A 19,445-nucleotide genomic window follows, 5' to 3' on the forward strand; every position below is an offset into this window, starting at 1 on the left:
TAATATATTGCTTGCTTTTTATCATTTTAGTTCAATTACAAATTCTTGATGGCCTTATTAATGAGTTTATACTATTTATAATTATTATAATTCCAATTTATAGTTGTAAATGTAATTTTGCATTTTTATGTTTTCTATTTTTCATGCCCTCCTTTTCATTCCTTCTTTTATTTAAAAAGCTAGACAGGATTTTCTCTTGCTGATTTGCAAGTAAAACATTTTATTTGTCTTCTCCTAGGAGTTGTTCCTAAGCTATTTAGAATGGTACATTTTGCGCTAGGGATTGCTTAACTTATGGATACATATATTTTCCTTCATTAAAAAAAAAATCTCAGAGAAATATACAAACTCAAACCAAAGGGACAGAAAAGACAGGTGAAAGGGAGAAAATAAAGGAAGAAGCAAAAGGTCAGCAAAGAACTGAAAACTGACAGAGAAAGAAGCTGACGTAGTTAGGTCTGAGCTAATGAAAGCAAGGAGTTCTGCAGACACGACAGCTCCAAACTCAGAGTGAGAAGGCCCTGGGCCTCATTAGTTTCCTTTACATAATGTCTCTAAGACATTTATTTTTCTGCTCCTGATTGGGAAAACATTCCAAACTATTGAATGATTTTCAACTGAGCAGTCACCGTTCTAGGCCCTCTTCTGAAGGCCTGGAGACCAAGTAATGAACAAGTAGATTCTGCCTGCCTAGAGCTCACAGACGATGAGCAGTTGAAAAAACAGTTGTCACAGAGGAGGGGACATGCAGGACAACTTGGGAACACCCAGCAGGGAGGACCTACTCTGCTCTGCAGGAACCCAGAACGCCTTCCCACGTGGTGCTGAGACCGAAGGACACTACTCCTTCTGCCACACAGGCCGGCCTCCCTGCTGTCACTCGGCTGGCCATGGGCATCCAGCGGGCTATGGGCAAAATACTGCAGACGTGGTCAAGGCCACGGTGCCTGAACGCAGCACAGAGCCAGCCAGGTTCTCTCAGGGCGCTGCCCAGGACTCACAAGGTCCCCACCTCTTCCATCTCCCCAGCCTGTGTCAGTGGCTCACTGCTGATCAGTGTCAAGGGGAGTGACCACTCGGTTCCTCAGGCCTACACCCTCTCTGTCTCTCTGTCCTGGGCCTCAGTGTTATCTTCTGCATCATCATACTCACTAATAGACAAACTGAGGAAGGACATCTTGGAAGGGATAAAAGTAGTCAATACTGTATCGAAGAAGCTGTCATAATTCCGGTAAAGCAAGCATCAAACCCATCCACACCGACTCTTAATGAGGAGAACATCACAATGGACACTGGGCAGACCATGGGCTCTGACTTCACTACTCACTGGTGCTGTGACTTTGGGAAAACCACTGAAGTTCTCGGGTTTCAGTCTCCTACTTTGGAAAGGAACAGCAATAGCTCATTAGGTCCCTGTGAAGATTAAATGGTACAGAGCCTGGTACTTAATCGGGGCTCCAAAGAGGAGCTGCTCAATATTCAAGTTAGAATTAGCATTAGCATTTGGATCAGATTGGCTTGGTATTACTATATTACAGGCTGACCTGGTGATACTGAGGAAAGAGGTAATGTCGCAGTCCTCTCCGGTTAGAAGTATATTTTGGGTAGACATGGTCTACAGTCAGCCACAACATGACCAAAAAAAAGTGGTTTTCACTGTAAGTACCCCGTCTAGAGTATGTAATAATTATTTGTAGAACTAGTTTGAGCAACATGTAAATCTTCATAAGGATAACTTTGTCGTTAATAAGATTACAACATATTCTTTATGGACATCTGTTACCCTAATTTTTGTTTCATTTAAGTATCCAAAACATCTGGTCATATTTTTATTAACTTGTTCTTGTTCACTTGTTCATCCATTTATTCACTCATTATTTATCCAACAGATATTTCTTGAATGCCTATCAGAAAGACATCTGCCCAAAACAGGCATCTGATAAATATTTGTTGAATTTTTTAAAAATTATATTGCCAGAATCCATCCATACATATGTCTGAATATATCTGTGAATAACATCAACACTTTTATTTTACGTAAACTCTGCAACAAATTAGCTAATCTATAACCAATAGTTTTATCTCTTGAAGATGGTTTTAGAAAATTTTCATTCTATTCAACTTTCTAGATTTCTAAAAAGGATTTTTAAAAGCTCAAATTCCTTGTACAGTGATAGTTCTACAAATACATAAGCAAGTAAATAATCATTTATATTTCTGAAATAGGAGCAACCTTTTTTCCATCAAATCCTCAATTTTTACCTATTTTACTTTCCCATCTACAACTGAAATGCTCAACGATGACAGTAATAGTTTCCAAATGACAGTAGACATTTCCCCTCTGTGACCAATCACTTCTGAGATTACTGAAGGTGGAATGAGCTCTGACTTGTACAAGTTTTTTCTAAATCAGACAACCATGGAACAGACACATCTGAAGGCCCACACCACAAAGGGAGTTGGGGAGGGGACGCCGTCGCCCCCACTAAAATGGCCCCCTGAAAAAAATCTTATAGGTTGATGAGTTTAATTACTCTTGATTTTTGTTCCTGCCTTTTGACAATGCCAAAATCTTCAGGCTATGGAAACTGCTGGCGTTTGAAGTCACAGGGATAGTCAGGTGGGGAAATCGGCATCTCAGCTGTGCCCTACCGCAGCGTCAGGGCCCAGAGGACCTGCACAGGGCTGGAGAACAGCCTCGGCTCACTCCATGTGCTGGCGCTGCGGGCACAGTCACTCTTCTACCTGGAAACCAACAGCCCTCTTAACTATATGCGCCGAGAGGCCTTGATGTATTGTTCAGGGTTAGCATAATCCACCCTATAATTCAGGATCCGGGGTGTACAGAAGTAGAGGATATCTGTGGGCATTATGCTGAGTCGAACTGTGCATTCTTAAAGTGATAAAACGATAGAGACACAGAGCAGGTCAGAGGTTGGCCAGGGTCAGAGTTGGGGAACGACATGATCATCAGGGTGTCCTATGAGGATCCACGAACATGGCCTGTATTCTGACAGTGGCGATGGTTACTTGAGTCTGCACTGAGGACTAAATTTCACAGAACTGTGCTGGGGATGTGGGTCAGGGGAACCATACTTGTCTAGCATGTGTGAGACCCCAGGTTCGATCCCCAGCAATCCCAAAACATTTTTTCATAGGAATACAAATATGCATATGTACAAGGACACATATAAAAACTAGGGAAGGGCCAGGAACTTGGTTCAGCAGCGCTACACCTGCCTCACAAGCACAAGGTCCTGAGTTTGATCCTCAGTACCAAAAACAAAACTAGGGAAATCCACATAAGGCCTGTAACTGAGTTACAAGTCTGGTCATATCAGTAATTTCCTGGCTTTGACAATCTGGTTGGGGGGAGTGTCATGAAATAAACCGTAACTTTCTGTAAATCCAAAACTAGTTAAAAATAAATTTTTACAAAAGGTATCAATGAGCCGTTGATCACCAATAAGTTTTCGAGGACGGAAGGACTGCCACGAGCTAACTAATCTGTTTCAGAGAACAGAGGCGTAGACACGCACCCTACATCTTTTGGTGACGCCCCGCGGAAGTGTGTTCCTGCAGCACACAGCTGAGGCACCATGGCCCACATTTCTCCACAGCTGAACGGTAGAGCAGTGAGTGTGAAGGGGGGTCTTGTTCCTGTGTCTCCACTGTACTACACAGAAGTCTGAGTAAGGAGATTTTTAAGCCCAGAGGCCCTGCCACCTGAGCTTGGCTGGAGTCACACCCCGCCAGCGTGGCAGGCAGGGTAAACGTAACCGGCAGGGACCCCACACCTGGGCCTTGGGCACCTGCAGCAGGGTAGAAAGGCCAGCAGGAGGGGAGAGGCCTGGTAGCCATGCCACGCTTCCGAGCGAAAGTTCGGGGCGCCATGCACACGCATGGGGATGTGGCCAGAGGGAAGCGAAGAGAGGCCCAGAGCCGGCAAAGGAGAGGTAAAGCAGACTCACAGGTGCTGGCCCCCGAGGGCAGCGGTTCTGTCTGTGGCTGAAATCAAACCGACACAAGGAACTATCCAACAGGCCTTCTTTGGTAAGTCATGAGTTCCTAGACACGGGAGAGAGCGACACAGATCCAATGGCCACGTGCTAGGGACACTACAAGGGGACCTCGGAAAGGCCATCACACCCCAAGAGGACAACAGCCACGAGAGGGACACAAGGAGTGGGAGCTCTGATGTGGGCCTAGAGCCCTGAGCTGCCGCCCCACTTTTACACCCCTCACAATTTCCCAAGCTCATCCCCTGTTCCGGAGAAACCTCACCTTCCCAACAGACCCGCAGGCCGCCTGTGACGCCTGGCACAAGGTGGGTCAGGAAGAAGCCCTGAGAACGTCTGGGGCCAGGGAGATGGCGGCTCTGCCGCTCCGTGGTGAGAGCCAGCCCGCCTGCCGGTTCGAAGTCCTCTCACAGAGAGCCCATATACTTTATGACCCCGGTGTGCTTCCTGGCACGGTCTTCCCCCGGTGGTGATTCATTTCTCCTCTGCAGCTTTGCCAGTGTTTGGGTTTTCTACTTAGCTCTCAATGAACTAGCTATCATAGTTATAGCTCCCTAGAAAATGCCATACAGTAACTCTGTCAGGGTTTTTATTTGCTTGGATGGATCATTTTATTTCAGCAAGGTGTTTTATTAGCTTAGAGAGTCATGAATCACTTCAAGGGTACATGAAAGATGACCCAATACACACAATTTTATATGGGATATTGCTCCTTCCATGGAAGATCGTGACTTCCTGATTAGGACACGAGATCAGTTTGATTTCATACAAATTACAGAAAATACAATCATATCCGTATATCCATACACCTCCTAGAAGAGCTGAGGAGCTGACTCCAGCACCCACCCAGTTACCACCACTGGGAAATCATCATCAGCTCATTGGGTTGTAATGGCCCCAACAAAGCAGCCTGAAGCTCCTTTTCAGGCTTATACGTCTCCTTGGACCCAAGCAACGCCAAGGACTAAGACCCCAGACCAATGACTAAGCCCTGCAAGTGGCTTTGAAAAAGGAACTATATTAGTAAGGGTAGGTTCTACAATGTTGCAATAACAACTAAATCCTTCATTCTTACTGGCTTACCTCAACAAAAGCTTTGGGTTTCACTGAGTTTTGGTTAGGCCACATTCCATGGTGACTCAGAAACAGATCCAGTCCTCTTCTATCCTGTGACAAAAGGAGAAAGGAGGAAAAAAAAAAAAAGACCCTCAGCCACTTGTAAATGCCAGGACCTCAAAAGTAACCCCACTGTCTTTACCACAGTTCTCCGGCCAGATACTGGATATAAGAAGGTCAAAGAAGCACGGGCATATGCTGCCTCTGCCCCGTCTGTGCTCTGAGAATGGCTTTCTGAGCACCCAGATTCCACCCCGAGCTTCATTCTGCTGCACTGATGGCCACTGGGCTCCAGGTTTGCTCCGGTGTGTGTGTCGCCTTCACTTGTGGCTGAAGAACAAGTTGGTTCCATAGCCCGGAAAACCTCTTCTGAGAGCAAAGGCAGGGGTTAGGCATCCTGGGCCCCAAACAGGGCTGTATGTGGTGACTGAGAAGTCTGTCTCCGCCCCCTCTTCTACATCCCCAGCAGAGACGCAGAGTGAGCGCGGCCCCGCCTCTACCTACCGGTGCCGGAGAGCCAAAGCCCTCAGGTTGGGGTGCTGCAGCCCTGGGAGCGTCCTCACCTGTGCCACTCAGGACTGGGAGCTCGGGTGTGCTGTGTTTTGACGCTGACTGCATGGTTTCATACTGGCTAAAGTCTCCTAGAACAGTCAGGGATGGGAGTACCTCTATCTCATCACTCATTGATTAAAAAAAGATAATCACCCAAGGCATAGCTTCCAAGACTCGGCAGAATCTTGTGTGCTTGAAACTCTGCCGAGCTGCTCAGACATTACACTGTACTATTCTGGAATCCATCCCATAGTCTCGCCAAGGTAAAGAATCATCTCAGTGAGCAAAGCACTTTTCTCTTTTCCAAATCCTGTTTTAATTAGTAAATTGATGGAAAATACAGAATGACTACCCCATAGCCACTTTAAAAAGTCTATTTGGAAGCCGTGAAAATATTGGTGAACCAAAAAAGAAATTGAACTTTGATATGTTTCTCCCATTTTATTATTCCCTATTCCCTGGAAAGCCTCCAGCACTGGATTTGTATGTCTTGGAAAAAGGCTGTATCCCCCCCACACACACCCCAGCACCTGTAGGTATTCTAATTATATGCAAATCTCAGAAATACATATCCGGGGTTAAAAGATATATAAAATGTTAACAGCGTTTTCTCAACTGTTAGCTGCTTTTTAGAATGGCCATTTCGAGGGCCTGGAAGAGCTGTCACCCACGTTCTCCTCTTTCTCATATGCATGCAAGCGGTGTCCCCTGTAACAGGGCCTCATGGGCTGCCCTTCCTCAAAACAGTGCAAGTGGGGACCACAGTTTGAATCCAATGCTATAGTAAATCTTTCTTTCTTAACAGTGACAACTTCCCTCACTTTCCTCAGCATCAAAACATGATGCTATAGAAACCAAACACAAATTACGTTGTTCTCATTCTGAAAAAGATTTCTTAATATTATCCTGTGCTTGCTGAAAACGTTGCTATGGATGCATTTTTAAAGGATCATTCTTTCTCTGATATCTGAATCTATTCCAGTCTCCTGGCTACAAACACTATCACAAGGCTGAAGGTTCCCAAGTTTCTACATCCGCTCCTGAGTTCCAGGCTCGCCTAACCAACTGCTCATTTACATAACAAACACTTGCTTGGTCGTCCAGTAGGGGTCTCAAACCCTGCACACTCCAAACCTGATTCCTCCTCTTCTACAAAGCCGCTGCTCCCCAACTTTCTCCATCTCAACAAAGGGGCAGGACTGCAGTCCTGGTTTCTAGGGTGTAAAAGCCTTGCTATTACCTTTAATTCTGTTCTTTCTTTACATTCCATTTCAACTCACCCGCTCAGCTCTATTTAAAATGTCTAGAATGTGATTAGTTGTTAGCACTTCCCAGTCCATCCCAGTCCAAGCTACCACCACTGCTTACCTAGATTTTTGCAGTGGTCTTCTCCTTGATTCTGCCCTCCTACATTCTAATTTTAACATCACAGCCAGAGTGATCCTTTAGCTGGGATAGAGGTTCCATTTGACCTAGCCATCCCTCTGCTGGGCATCTTTCCAAAAGAATTAAAAGAATCACACCACAGTGATATATGCGCACCTATGTTTATAGCGGCACAGTTTGTAATAGCTAAAACTTGTAAACAGCCCATTTGCCCATCAGTTGGAAACTGGATAAAGAAGATGTGGTTTTTCTATAAAATGGAATACTACTCAGCCATAAAGAATGAGAAATTAGATTCATTCACAGAAAAATGGATACATGTTGAGGATATACTTTTAAGTGGAATAAATAAGTCACACATGTGTAAATACCAAATAGTTTCTCTGGTGTGAAAAACTATAATAGTGCATAAGATCCTAAAGACAATGTGAAATATAATTGACAATGTGAAATAGGAAGAAAAGGGCTAAAGGTGTAGGGAAAGTGGGGAGGGTAGGAGAAAGGTTGTAAGGGAAAAATATGTGAGAAAATGAAAAAATGGAAATAAAGTGTTTGTAAATGGGGGGGTTGAAGGGAGGGCAGGGATATGGGGAAAAAATGAGAACCAAGACCTGTCATGTAAAGGTACAAGATCCCAATAATGAATGCAACTGTACTGTACACCTAAAATGTACCAATAAACTCAGTGAGGGAAAAAGAAACACCAAGGGGATAATGTCTGTGATGCTCTAACTTCCCCAGGGTCTCCCCTCTGTCCCTACCAGCATCAAAACACAGGCCTCAGATGGCCTCTAGGATGCCCCTTTTGGCCTCCTCTCCCTGACCTACTCCGCTCCGGCCTCACACACATCGGCCCGCCTTCCACTTCGGGCCCCTGGACTGGCAGCTCCTCTGCCCTGAACACTCTGCTCCAGATCCCTGGAAAGCACTCTTGCTTCAAGTTTCTGCTCCAACATCACACTGCCTACTTCCTGCAACAGGGCCCCTCCCTGCTGTGCTGCATCTTCCTTCTTTATCTTCATCTCACCACTTTGCACTGTACTTGTTTATTATCTGTCATTTGCTTTTGTTTTTTTGAACTTGGGCCCTTGCGCTTGCGAAGAAGGTGCCAGAACCACTGAGCTAAATCCCCGTCCTTATTTGTCATTTTTCCTACTAGAATTGTGCAAACTGCACAGGGGTACAGTTTTCTTTTTTTTAATCTCTTTCGATAAACATTTGTCCAATGAATGAGCAAGGGTGCCTTCTGTGACAAAGCAGCACATCTGGTTAAATGAGGAACCGGTACTCACCTGTCACACTCGATCACACTTCTCATTCATAGATTTGTGGTAGGTAAACCAGTGACTGGCCAAGGGACACCTAGTGAGAACGAGCAGGTGCTAGAACCATGATGGGCCCTCAAAGGTGATTTCAGCACCCCAGCCCTGGTGCACAGCTCACTGTACCCTGAGGCTCCTAGCTGGGCTCGCTGCCCGCAGTCAGTGTCAGAACCTGGGAGACCTCAGGGAGATCCTCCATCCTTTGGGGAAGACAGAGCTCCGGGGTCAGAGAAGGCCAGGGTGATCAGACTAGAGCGTTGGGTGCCAGGAAATCAGCCTGTCTCCTACAACCCTGTCTGTCAGGGAAGGGTTGTAAGTCAAACTCCAGGTTTATTTCACCTAATGGCAGCATGCCTGTGGACGGGAGTGTGACAAGAAGAGCACTTTCTTCCTCCATTGCCAGACACACTCGGCTCGGTCTCCACCAAGCTCATCAAGCTAGAGGAGTTAACTGGGTTATGAGCCCAAGAGATTCGCACAAGCTGTGTTCCAAAAGAAAAAGGCCAAGGGACCAAACAGCCAGAGTTGTGCTGCTAATGCGAAAGTGCTAACAGCTACAGAGTGGCTGGACCTAGGGATATCTGTGCCCCTTTTGGATGACGTATTAATCCCTGGGGAGGCCTGGATACTCTGGCATCAGCAGGCTATAGAAACAGCTGCCCAGAGGAGCACACTGGAGTCAGAGGTCACCTAAACAAGTGAGCAAAGTGTTTTAAGAGGGTCCCAAGAAACTCAAAAATGTGCTGAAATTTAACTATGTCCTAAGCAGAAAAGGTAAGAAAGGCTTCCATGTTTTGTTCACTCTTAGGAAGTGACATGTAGAGAGAAAATGAATCAGATAAAAAGGAAAGGCAAATTACGATATTAAAAATTCATTTCCATTTAGCAAATTTGCTATTAGCATCACAATTCAGGATATTTTAATAATTATAGCCTCAGATAAGTGGCATAATTGGATGCCTCGCTGATAGGGCTTAAGGAGCACAAGAAAAAAAATCCCTTCATCAAAACTGTGTCCCCAACAGCCGGAGCTCACCCACAAGAGCGGGACATGCCCAGGGCTTCCCAGCCTCCTCTTCTACAACCCAAACCGAGGCCAACCTCTTTCTGATGAGTGGATGGGGTATGTGGGGGTCTGGATCCTGAGACTGGGCCAAGCATGGGCTAGAAGTGAGGCTTCCAGGTGCACACCCTGCACCCAGGAGGTCTGTGCTCACGGATGTGCCCTCCTAGACCAACCTACAGCACTCACGAGAAAAGGCAGGGCTGGGCTTTCGTCTGAAGTAGTCAAAACAGAGGAAGTTCACAGGAGAGAGGGCAGGAGCTGCAGCCAGGCAGCTGTCATGGTATAGCATCAGCCAACATTTTCAGGCTCACATACCTGGCTAAGGACTCCAGCCAGGTTCCTACAGAGCCCCTGGAAAAAGTAAAGGATCCTGTGGCTATGTTCTCTCAAATGCCCTCTTTCATACTTTAAAGGGAATCAGGTAAGTCCAGGGCACTTACGCCTCACTTTGAGCCATCATTCTGAGAGCCCTCTGGTCTCTGCTTACAATACTCTATCTCAGGAAAAGTGAGTGATGGTAATGCCCACCATCATACCCTGTCCATGCCCCAGGCCAGCCTCCCCATGGTAACCAGAAGGGCTTCTGACATGCCAGGCTGAGCTTCTCTGCTCTCCCAGCAAAGCAGTCATCAAAAGCTCCCCATGAGTCTCAAGATAAAGACCCAAATCATGGCCTCACAATCTCCCTGTGTTCACTGCACACTCAGCTCCCAACGTGCCCACACGACTACAGGACATCATGCTTTCCCCTACACCAACACATTTTTCTTTCTTGGTCTTTGGTTGGTGGAACTGTAGCTTAAGTTTCATTGCAGAAGAATGGAACAGGATTACAGTATGCTAAATTGCAACCAAGCCTGAGTTTTGACAAGATTCAGCTGTTTTTTCTTTAATAAGATTTCTTCATATTATTACAAGTTGTAGGTTCTCTACAGTTCTGAAAAAGCTAATATAAGCAAGTTTTACCAGTATTCTCATTGTTACGATGTTGCAGCAGATCTTCGGAGCTCCTTACTCTGCCAGTCTAGATGTACTCTTGCCGGTAACTTGATTTTTGACAAAAGTGAAAAGCTAATTCAGTGCGTAAAGAGTAGTCATTTCAGCAAGTGGACTGGAACTGTCAGATATCTATAGGCAATCAATAAAAATAATTTTGATCTATACCTTAAACCATACAAAAAAGCTTTAAGACAAATTAATCAGACATCTAAATGCAAAGCTTTAAAAGTACTAGAAGAAAATCACAGAAAACTCTATGACCTTGATAATACAGAAGATTCTTAAGTACAAGGCTAAATAAATGATCTTTTTAAAAAAATTATTAAATTGGACTTTATAAAAATTAAGATCTTCTGCTATTTTAAATCAGAGTTAAAAGAATTAAAAAATAAACCACAGGTTGGGAGAAAATATTAGGAAATAAGACATTTGATAAATGGCATATCCAAAATACATTAAAATTCACAATACAAATCCCTAAAACAGTGCAATTTAAAAATGGGCCCCAAAATAACCAGATATTTCATGAAGGAAAACAGATAGTACATGAACATGTGAAAAAATACTCAACCACTGTTCCTGAGGGAAATACAAATTAGAGTCACAATGAGATGCCACTACACATCCATAGAATAGCTAGAATTAAAGACATTGCTATACCAACTTCTTGTGAGCATGTGGAGCCTCTGAATGCTTACAGGCTACTGGCAGAAATGTGAAATTGCACAACTCTTTTGGAAAACAGTTTGGTGATTTTTTAAAAAGTTAAGCATTCATCCAAAGCACTTAACTCCCAGGTATTTGTGAAAACACATATCTACACAAATATTCACACTTGGAGGGCCAGGAATTTGGCTCAGTGGTGCTGCACCTGCCTCGCAAGTGCAAGATTCTGAGTTCAATTCCTGGTACAAAAAAAAAAAAAAAAAAAAAAAAGAAAGAAAGATTCACACTTGGATACTCATTGCAGTTTTGTTTGCCATAGCTCAAAACTGGAAACAACCAACATATTTATCAATAAGTGAATGAATAAACACATGTGGTATATCAATTCAATGGAATATTACTTGGTAAGGAAAAGAAATAAAGAACTGACATATTCAGCGAGACAAATTATCTAAAACTAAACACAGTAAGCAAAAGAACCTAAACAAGAAAAAAACTAGTATATTTTATGATTTGATCCATATACAACTCCAGAAAATGTAGTTGCGTGCATTTGTTCAACGTAAAGTAACCTATAGTGGTAGATTGCAGATAGGTGGTTGTATGGGATGAAGAGGGACCTAGGAGGAGTGAGAAGGAAGAAACCCCAGATGTCCTCAAAATGCCTGTGCTCATTATCTTTATTGCGCTAACATGGTCACATTATACACGTCCATCAAAACTAACACGTCAAATATGTTTATCTTATTGCATGTCAATTATTTCTCAATAAAGCTTAAAGGTAATAAAGCCTGAGGTCAAGTGAAATCAAGCCATGTGCGGCTTATAAGGTCTTCGCTTAAGACACCTGTGGAATGAATGCACTGCCCAGAAGCTGTCGATAAACAAAAGGTCTGGAGGAAGCTGAAGGGCAAAAGCCCTCACAAAGGCCTAATCTCAACACAGCACAAAGTCATTCTGGGGAGGGAAGCACGGTTGAAATAAATTGTAAGTGTGACTTTTTGAGCATCAATTGAGCAATTATAAAATACACAGAACCCCCCCTCCAGTGCTTTTAAACATGAGTTGTATTGATAAAATTGCTGCCAACCTGGGCTAAAAGGCACTGGGACTATTCACACTGAAAAAAGCTCTCTGGGTCCTTAACTTTACAGGAAAGGCTTAAGACTTGCTTAGGTTAAGAAGGAGGCTGCGGAGACTGCTGAGAAGTCTACTGAGCTACTAACAGCCCATCTCTTCAGGAGCTGCCACAGAGTGTGACAGGTAAGACAGCATGGGCAAGGCCAAGAGCTGTAGAAACATGCACCTGGGGGATCTTGTACCTTGAGATGACAGATCACTTCCAAAGAGTAGACCATGGTCTAACCAAGCAGTGCTTCTATTCCAGAGGGACTCCTGCTGACACTTCTGCTCAACAGGATTTCAGAATTATTATGGATTAGTAACTATTTCAAAGAGGAATGTTTGCTGCTATTATCATACCCCTGCTTCTCCACTGCACGTTGGATATATGACAGGCAGGTTTCCTTCACGTTCACTGAGTCTTCAGGTCAGAAAGCGCTACATGGGATTTTATACAGGTTACAAGGTCCCGGATTTTGAGCCTTATGCCATGGGGGATGAGACCTTTGAGGAACTTCAGAGGGAGTGAGTGTATTTTGTATGTATATTTGTTACACAAATGGTCCTGATTCTATACCTATACTTAATGCATCTCTATCCAGCAAGAAAAAGAATTTATTTCCAGACCTGTTGAATCTGGGCTTTGTTAACTATCTTTGACAGACAGGATGCCAGTTCCAACCCTAAGCTTTAAGATCCCTTCTATTTTTAAAAATTTCTTTCTTGGATTCATGCTTGCACCATGACAAAAGCTTGGGCTAGCCTGGTAAAGACGATAGATCCTGCAAAGGAGAAATGAGGTGCCTGAGCTGATAGCCAGACATCCTACAAAATCAAAAGCATCTGAATGACCCGGAGCTAATCAGGTGTGAATGAGAGAGCCCAGTGAAGACCAGAAAAACTGTCCAAAGGAACCCCACCCAATGGTCAAGCTAAACACTGTGAGCTCTACAAATGCTTGTCACTTAAGCTACTAAACCCTGGATTGCTATATGAGTTAGCTTTCTATTGCTGTGACAAAAGACCTGAGAATATCAACCTCAAGGAGTGACTTATTTTGCCTCACAGTCTTACAAGTCTTAGAGCGTGGCCCCTTGGTGCCATTGTTTCTGGGTTTGCAGCAAGGCAGAACATCAAGTTGGAGAGAGTGCATGGTGGAGCAAAGCTGTGTTCCTCACAATAGTCAGGAAGCAGCAAGATGAAGGAAGGGGAGAATACGTTTTCCACAGCACACACTCCCAGGGACCCACTTCCTCCAACTAGGCCCCGCCATGCGAAGTTTCTACCACCTCCCAATACTCCCACAAGTTATGTGTCACTGGGCTGGTCCTCTGTGAGTCCAGGGCCCTCATAATCTGAGCACCTCTCAAAGGTACCACCTTTGATCACTGCTGCACTGGGGACCAGCCAGGCCTTCAGTCCATGAGATTTTGTGGGTGTATCAGATAAAAACTGTAACAGGAGACCAATTCGATAGCACCAGGTAACAGATACTCATGCATTCTTTTTTATCTCCACAATGACCAAAGAGATCAGGGTTATTATCTCTAATTTATAGACAAAACTAAAGCTTCTTGCAAGTTTCAGGACCAAGGCTAGCAAATGTCTTTGTGGTTATCAGAGTTGATTTGCATTGTTTTGTTTTAACCAACATCTTGGTTCTCCTTATAGGTGTTTGCTGACACAGGAGTAAAGGGGAGGCATGGAACTTTCTCTGGACAACAAAACTCAAGCAGAACTGGTTGTGGTGTTATACACTGTGATCTCAGCATTCTGGGAGGCTGAAGTGGAGGAGCGCAAGCTTGAGACAGCCTGGGCAATTTAGTGAATTAGCAAGACCCTGTCTCAAAAAAGAGAAAAGAAAAAGAGAAAAATAATTCAAGGCAGAGGAGTCCCAAAATGGCAGAGCAGTGAATGCCAGCAACTCAATTTCTCCAGGTCAAAGGGTCCAGAGTCAAAACAATAGCTCGGAAAGGAATTAAAGTGAGCAGAGGCTCTCCGGGAACCAGGAGGGAACAGGCAGAGAAGAAGAAAATAGGATTAAGTGATACAGAAGAAACAGATCACACTGCAAGGGGAGACCACCTAGCGCGGCTGACAGCGGCCTGGCGGCAAAGTGAAAGTCACAGCTTTTCTGCTCACAGAGACCTGGAGAACTTGCGCGGGGACTGAAAGAACAACTGGCAGACGGAACCAACAAGGAAAAAGCAGGACACTGGGCCCAGAGTGGCAGCAGGAGAGCAGATTCGGGGTGTCCCCCTGAGAGTCCAGGGCTGGTGAACCTATGGCTCCTCTGGTCAGGGCCAGGTCCGGCCGAGCTCCACAGGACTGGAAGCTCACACTAGCACCCTGAGCTCACTGTAAGCTGAGCTCCACACACAGCACTGTTCTGGGGGCAGGCGGCCACCTTTGACTTCCAGCACGAACAGAGACGTGCTCTGGCCGAGTCTGCGCCTTCACCCCACAGTGAGGAAAAAAGCCACGTGACCAAAACTGTCCCTGATTTGACTGCATCCTTTTTTTTCATTTTTATTTTACTTTTGTTTTTATTCTTTGCCGTTTTCCTCCTTCTGTACATTTTCTCCCACACTTTTGTTCTAATATTTTCCCCTTTTTTGTTTTATGAGCATGTGTGTGCACATCTCTGTGTGTGTGTGTGTGTGTGTGTGTGTGTGTGCGTGTGTGTGTTTCCCTTCCTTTTGCCATTTTTCTGCAATAGCTTATGGAAGGTAAGGGAATTCTCCACTGTCCCTTTATCTGCTGCCTACTTTATCCGTATCTCTTCATCTGACTTCTTTCTCCTGTGTCTTATTTATTGTTTTCCTTTTCTTTCCTCTCCCCCTTTTCATTTGTCTCCCTATAACTTTTTCTCTAATACTCACATCAGTCATAGAATCCTTTCCCATCTGCATTTCTCACTGCCAATTTTGCACCCAGTGTTCCCTGTTGTCCCCTTCTAAATATGTAATACACCCTTACCACCTTTAGGATCCTTCGCTCCCTTCCTATATCTTCCTTTGCATACCACAGAGCAAAGGACTTACTTTTTAAAAAATATATTAAAAATACTTTTTTGCTTTTTCTCTTCTTTTCCACCCTATGTGTTACCCCATCCCCAACTCCCTGGGCTTTAGATAATTGATTCTATTAAATTTCTCTTAAACACTGTTTTCACTGTTAGAGGCCAACACATTTAGCGCACGTTAACAGTGGGTTAAGACTTGGGTTGTTCTGAGGCTTCCACTATGAATGTGGATTTCTTCTCTAGGCTAAAAGGAGACCCAAAGCAGGGATGCATGGCACATGATTCCTCAACTAACCCTGATAGACGCAACTGTAATGGATGAGTCTGTTACTACGATAGCTGATTTGGTTGCACAGGAATAAGCCTGACTCAGTGGACAATTTCGTGCCCATGAACCCGTCTGCTGAATCCACCATCACGCTCAGGGAGAGGGCCAGCGAGAGGTCCTCACCCAAGAGCTCGGATTGGGTCAGAGACTGTAAGATCTCCCGTGGCCGGCAGGAAGCCTTGCGCTGTATTAGCTTCCCTGTGCTGTGGAGGGATCACGGGAGTTATCGGACGCAAGCACGAAACTCTCCGGCAAAGAAGCTCCTTGGGAATCATATGCATGGTCTCCTTGGAATATTTAATCTGTGTTCCCATCAGACATTTTATAGGTTTAAATTTGTGTACACTTCTTGATTTATTTAGTAATGTGGGGTTATGTTCTTTTATGGGTTCCCGGGTTTATGAGGTTGTTACTTTTGTGTATTTGTTCTTTCACTGGCTCTGATTTAATAGGAGTCTAGGTTCTCTCCCTAGTCTCAGCTCCCTGTCTAGTTTCTTTACCTCAAACGCCCCAGACAAAATTATTAACATATTTCTCCCCCCCCTCCAACATGTACACTCCTCTTCCTGGTTTTTAAAATTCCCCAAACTGGGGCTGGGGATTTAGCTCAGTGGTTCCTCCGCCTGCCTTGCAAGCGCAACGTCCCAAGTTGGATCCCCGGTAAAAAAAAAAAAAAAAAAAAAAAAAAAAAAAAAAAAAAAAATCCCCACACTGAGCTCCTCACAGTCTCCCCTGTCTTCTCTGGTATCCTCCTCGGTCCTCTTCACCCTGAGCCTTTGGCTATTCCATATCTTACCTAGCTCACTGTCCTCTCCACAAGTGCATAGCCTCAATCACAAAGTAAACTCCCTTTTTCACAGCACTTGTCCTTGCCCCCACAAATCCTCTGAAGACTCTCAATACTCACCCTTCAATCAACTAAAAGTACTCTAATAACATCAGACCCCACACCAACCTCTTCTCCTCCTCTACCACTATCCTCCCCTTTAAACCTCCGGTTTAACCTCTAACATTCGTCATCCAACCACTTCCCAATCTCCTCAACCCACTTTGCCTGACTCCCTGTGGAGCAACCACGAGTGCGAGCAATAAAGTCTCATGGTGCGCACAGGGAACGGACCAAGGGGGGAAGTTGTAAGACTGAATCTGTGGGTAACCAGAAGTAACTGTTTCAACAACACATAGGGACGGTATCAAAATCACTTAAAGTCAATAACAGAAGGGGTAAATTCTTGCACCCGAGATACAAAGCTGAAAATTATTCACAGGAAAGCAACATCCTACTAAAAATCTCCATATAAGCCACAAATTCTCTTTACTTCTCTGGGTCCCAACCTACCGTAACCCTCCATTAAAAAGGGAGGAGAAAATAGAGGGTGATGATAGATAGATAGATAGATAGATAGATAGATAGATAGATAGAGAAAGAAGGAACCCCCTCCCAACTCTCTGAAGGCAGAGCAAGTGATCACAAAAGAAGAAAACAAAGCAGAAATCTACAAAAAGTTCATGGAAGGGATGAAGAAAATAGATGAGTTCAAAGAGGAAATGAACCAAAAGTTCACAGCAATTTCACTCAACACACCCATGGTGAATTTTTGGGAAATAGGTTAGAAAGTGGACAACCTAGCCAAAACAGTTCAAACATTTGAATGACAGATTCACCAAAGATATGGAATCGTTGAAAAGATATCAGACATAAATACCTGAAATAAAAAAACTGTATAGAATTCATACATTGCAAAAATGACCAATGTATAGACAGAGTGTCTGATATTGAGGACAAAATAGTGAGTTATCACAAAGAGCTCAAAGAATCCAAAAAAAAAAATAAGACAATAACAGAAGACTATCCAGTAGCTAATTGATGTCAACAAGGAGACTGATTGAGGCCATTCAGAGCTAGAGAAAAACTAGACGACAACACAGATTGATTCACTAACCGGCTCAGACAAACCATGGAAGAAAATTTCCCATATAGAAGAAAAAGAGTTTAAAATACAAGTAAGCAATACTTAGAGAACATCAAATAATTTTGATAAAAAGGCATATCCTTATTAAATTACTAAATATCCAGCAAAAAAAAAAACCCAGAATTTTAAAAGCAGATGGAGAAAAACAAACAACAACAACAACAACAAAATCACATAGAAAGGTAAGTCAATTAGAATCACAGCAGACTTCTCAATCTATCCCCTGAAGGCCAGAAGAGCTTGGGAGTTTCACACGCTAAGAGCAAATAACTTCCAACCCAGATTAACTTACTCAGCAAAGCTATCCTTTCAAACAGATGGAGAAATAAGATACTTCCTCGAAAAAGAGCAGCTCAGAAGATAAACGAGTGCTAAACCAGCTCAAGAGAAAATGGTCAGGGCCCAGTGGGCTGAAGGAAGGCCCAGTCAGGCGAGGTTCACGGACAAAAGGACACAAGTGGAGCAGGCCTTACGAAAGCAGGAAACCAACTTTAATCTCACAGTATACCCCTTACAGTGGCCGTTACCAGTTTCTCTGAGCCAGGGTAAGACAAAAGAGCTGTGCCACCTTGCATAGCCATGTGGTCGTCCATGCTGATTCATTATTATTATAACAAACTCTGTCTTGTACCTGCCCTGAACAATAGAGTCGTCACCTCAGGTGCCCTCAAGAGCCCTCAGACGCCCAAGGTCGGACACATCTGACAGCACCCTCCTGCAAAAATATGTTATAATATTCTTTTCTTGTTTTTATTTTTTTTGGACCAGGGATCAAACTGAGGCCCTTGCACTTTTGAAGCAGGCGGTGGAACCACTGAGCCAAATTCCCAGCCCCTAAGTAAGAATATTCTTGATGACAGAGAAGAATCAAGTAAAATCAATGGATAAACAGCAACAAAAGCATCAGTAAAAGAAAAACAAAGGATACACCAACAGAGAAAGAAAGCAATGACAGTAAAAAACCAACACGTCTCAGTAATATCTCTCGATGTTAACAGCCTCAACTCGCCCTTTAAGAGACACAGACCAGCAACTGGATCAAAAAACAGAATCCAACAATCCATTGTATTCAAGAAAGTCTTCTAATCCGAAAATATATCCATAGGCTCAAACTTAAAGGATAGAAAACAACATTTCATGCACCAGAACCCTGAAAGCAAGCAGAGGTAACACTGATAAACATATGCACACCGAATACTGCAGCACCTATCTTTACAAAACAAAAACTGCTTACATAAAAAGATCAAACAAACATTAACACAATTATAGCAGGGGATTTAAGCACTCCACTTTCACCAAAAAAATCAACTAAACGAAAAACTAATAAAGAAATTTCAGAGCTGAACCACACCCTTGAACATGCAGAATTAATGGATACATACAGACTGTTTCTCTCCTGTACAACGCAGTGTACATTCTTCTCAGCAGCACACAGTACTTTTTCCAAGCTAAATCACATAGCGATTCATAGAACATGAAGCCTGCTTAAGTAAATCTGAGAGTAGAAATTACCCCATACATGCCACCGTACAATGGAAACAGAAATTAACACAGAAGAAATTGCAGAAAAGGCGAAAGATTCTGCAAAAAAAACCATATATTCCTAGAATAACAAAGAATGCTGGCAATAGGGCACTGATTCCAGGGAAAGTGGGCAAAGAATGAGGAGGAGGGAAGGGGAAATAAGCAGAATAAAGATCTGCCCTGCACAGGACCTAATAACCTCAATTAATGTAAACTAGATGCCATAACATGAGCTAAGATTAATAATATCCACAGGAATGAAAAAATGGAACAGAGGAGTTGGAGGAGGAGACAGGGGGAGGGAAGAAGATTAGAAAAGAAAGAAATGGACTGGGGATTTAGCTCAG

General features: G+C 43.7%; 1 protein-coding gene across 1 annotated transcript in view; it reads right to left on the reverse strand.

The window, feature by feature from the left end:
* The window catches only part of Fstl4 (follistatin like 4), a 525,946-nt gene that overhangs the window by 384,746 nt on the left and 121,755 nt on the right, over positions 1-19,445 (reverse strand). Inside the window, exons 8-9 of the mRNA XM_019209874.2 lie at positions 10,428-10,589; positions 5,103-5,186 (exon numbers count right to left, since the gene is read on the reverse strand). The gene's annotated coding sequence lies outside the window, so the exon portion shown is untranslated. The remainder of the gene's footprint in view (positions 1-5,102; positions 5,187-10,427; positions 10,590-19,445) is intronic.

The sequence above is a fragment of the Fukomys damarensis genome, unplaced genomic scaffold (assembly GCF_012274545.1).
Source record: "Fukomys damarensis isolate Sample0158 unplaced genomic scaffold, DMR_v1.0_HiC HiC_scaffold_9, whole genome shotgun sequence".
Lineage (NCBI taxonomy): Eukaryota > Metazoa > Chordata > Mammalia > Rodentia > Bathyergidae > Fukomys > Fukomys damarensis.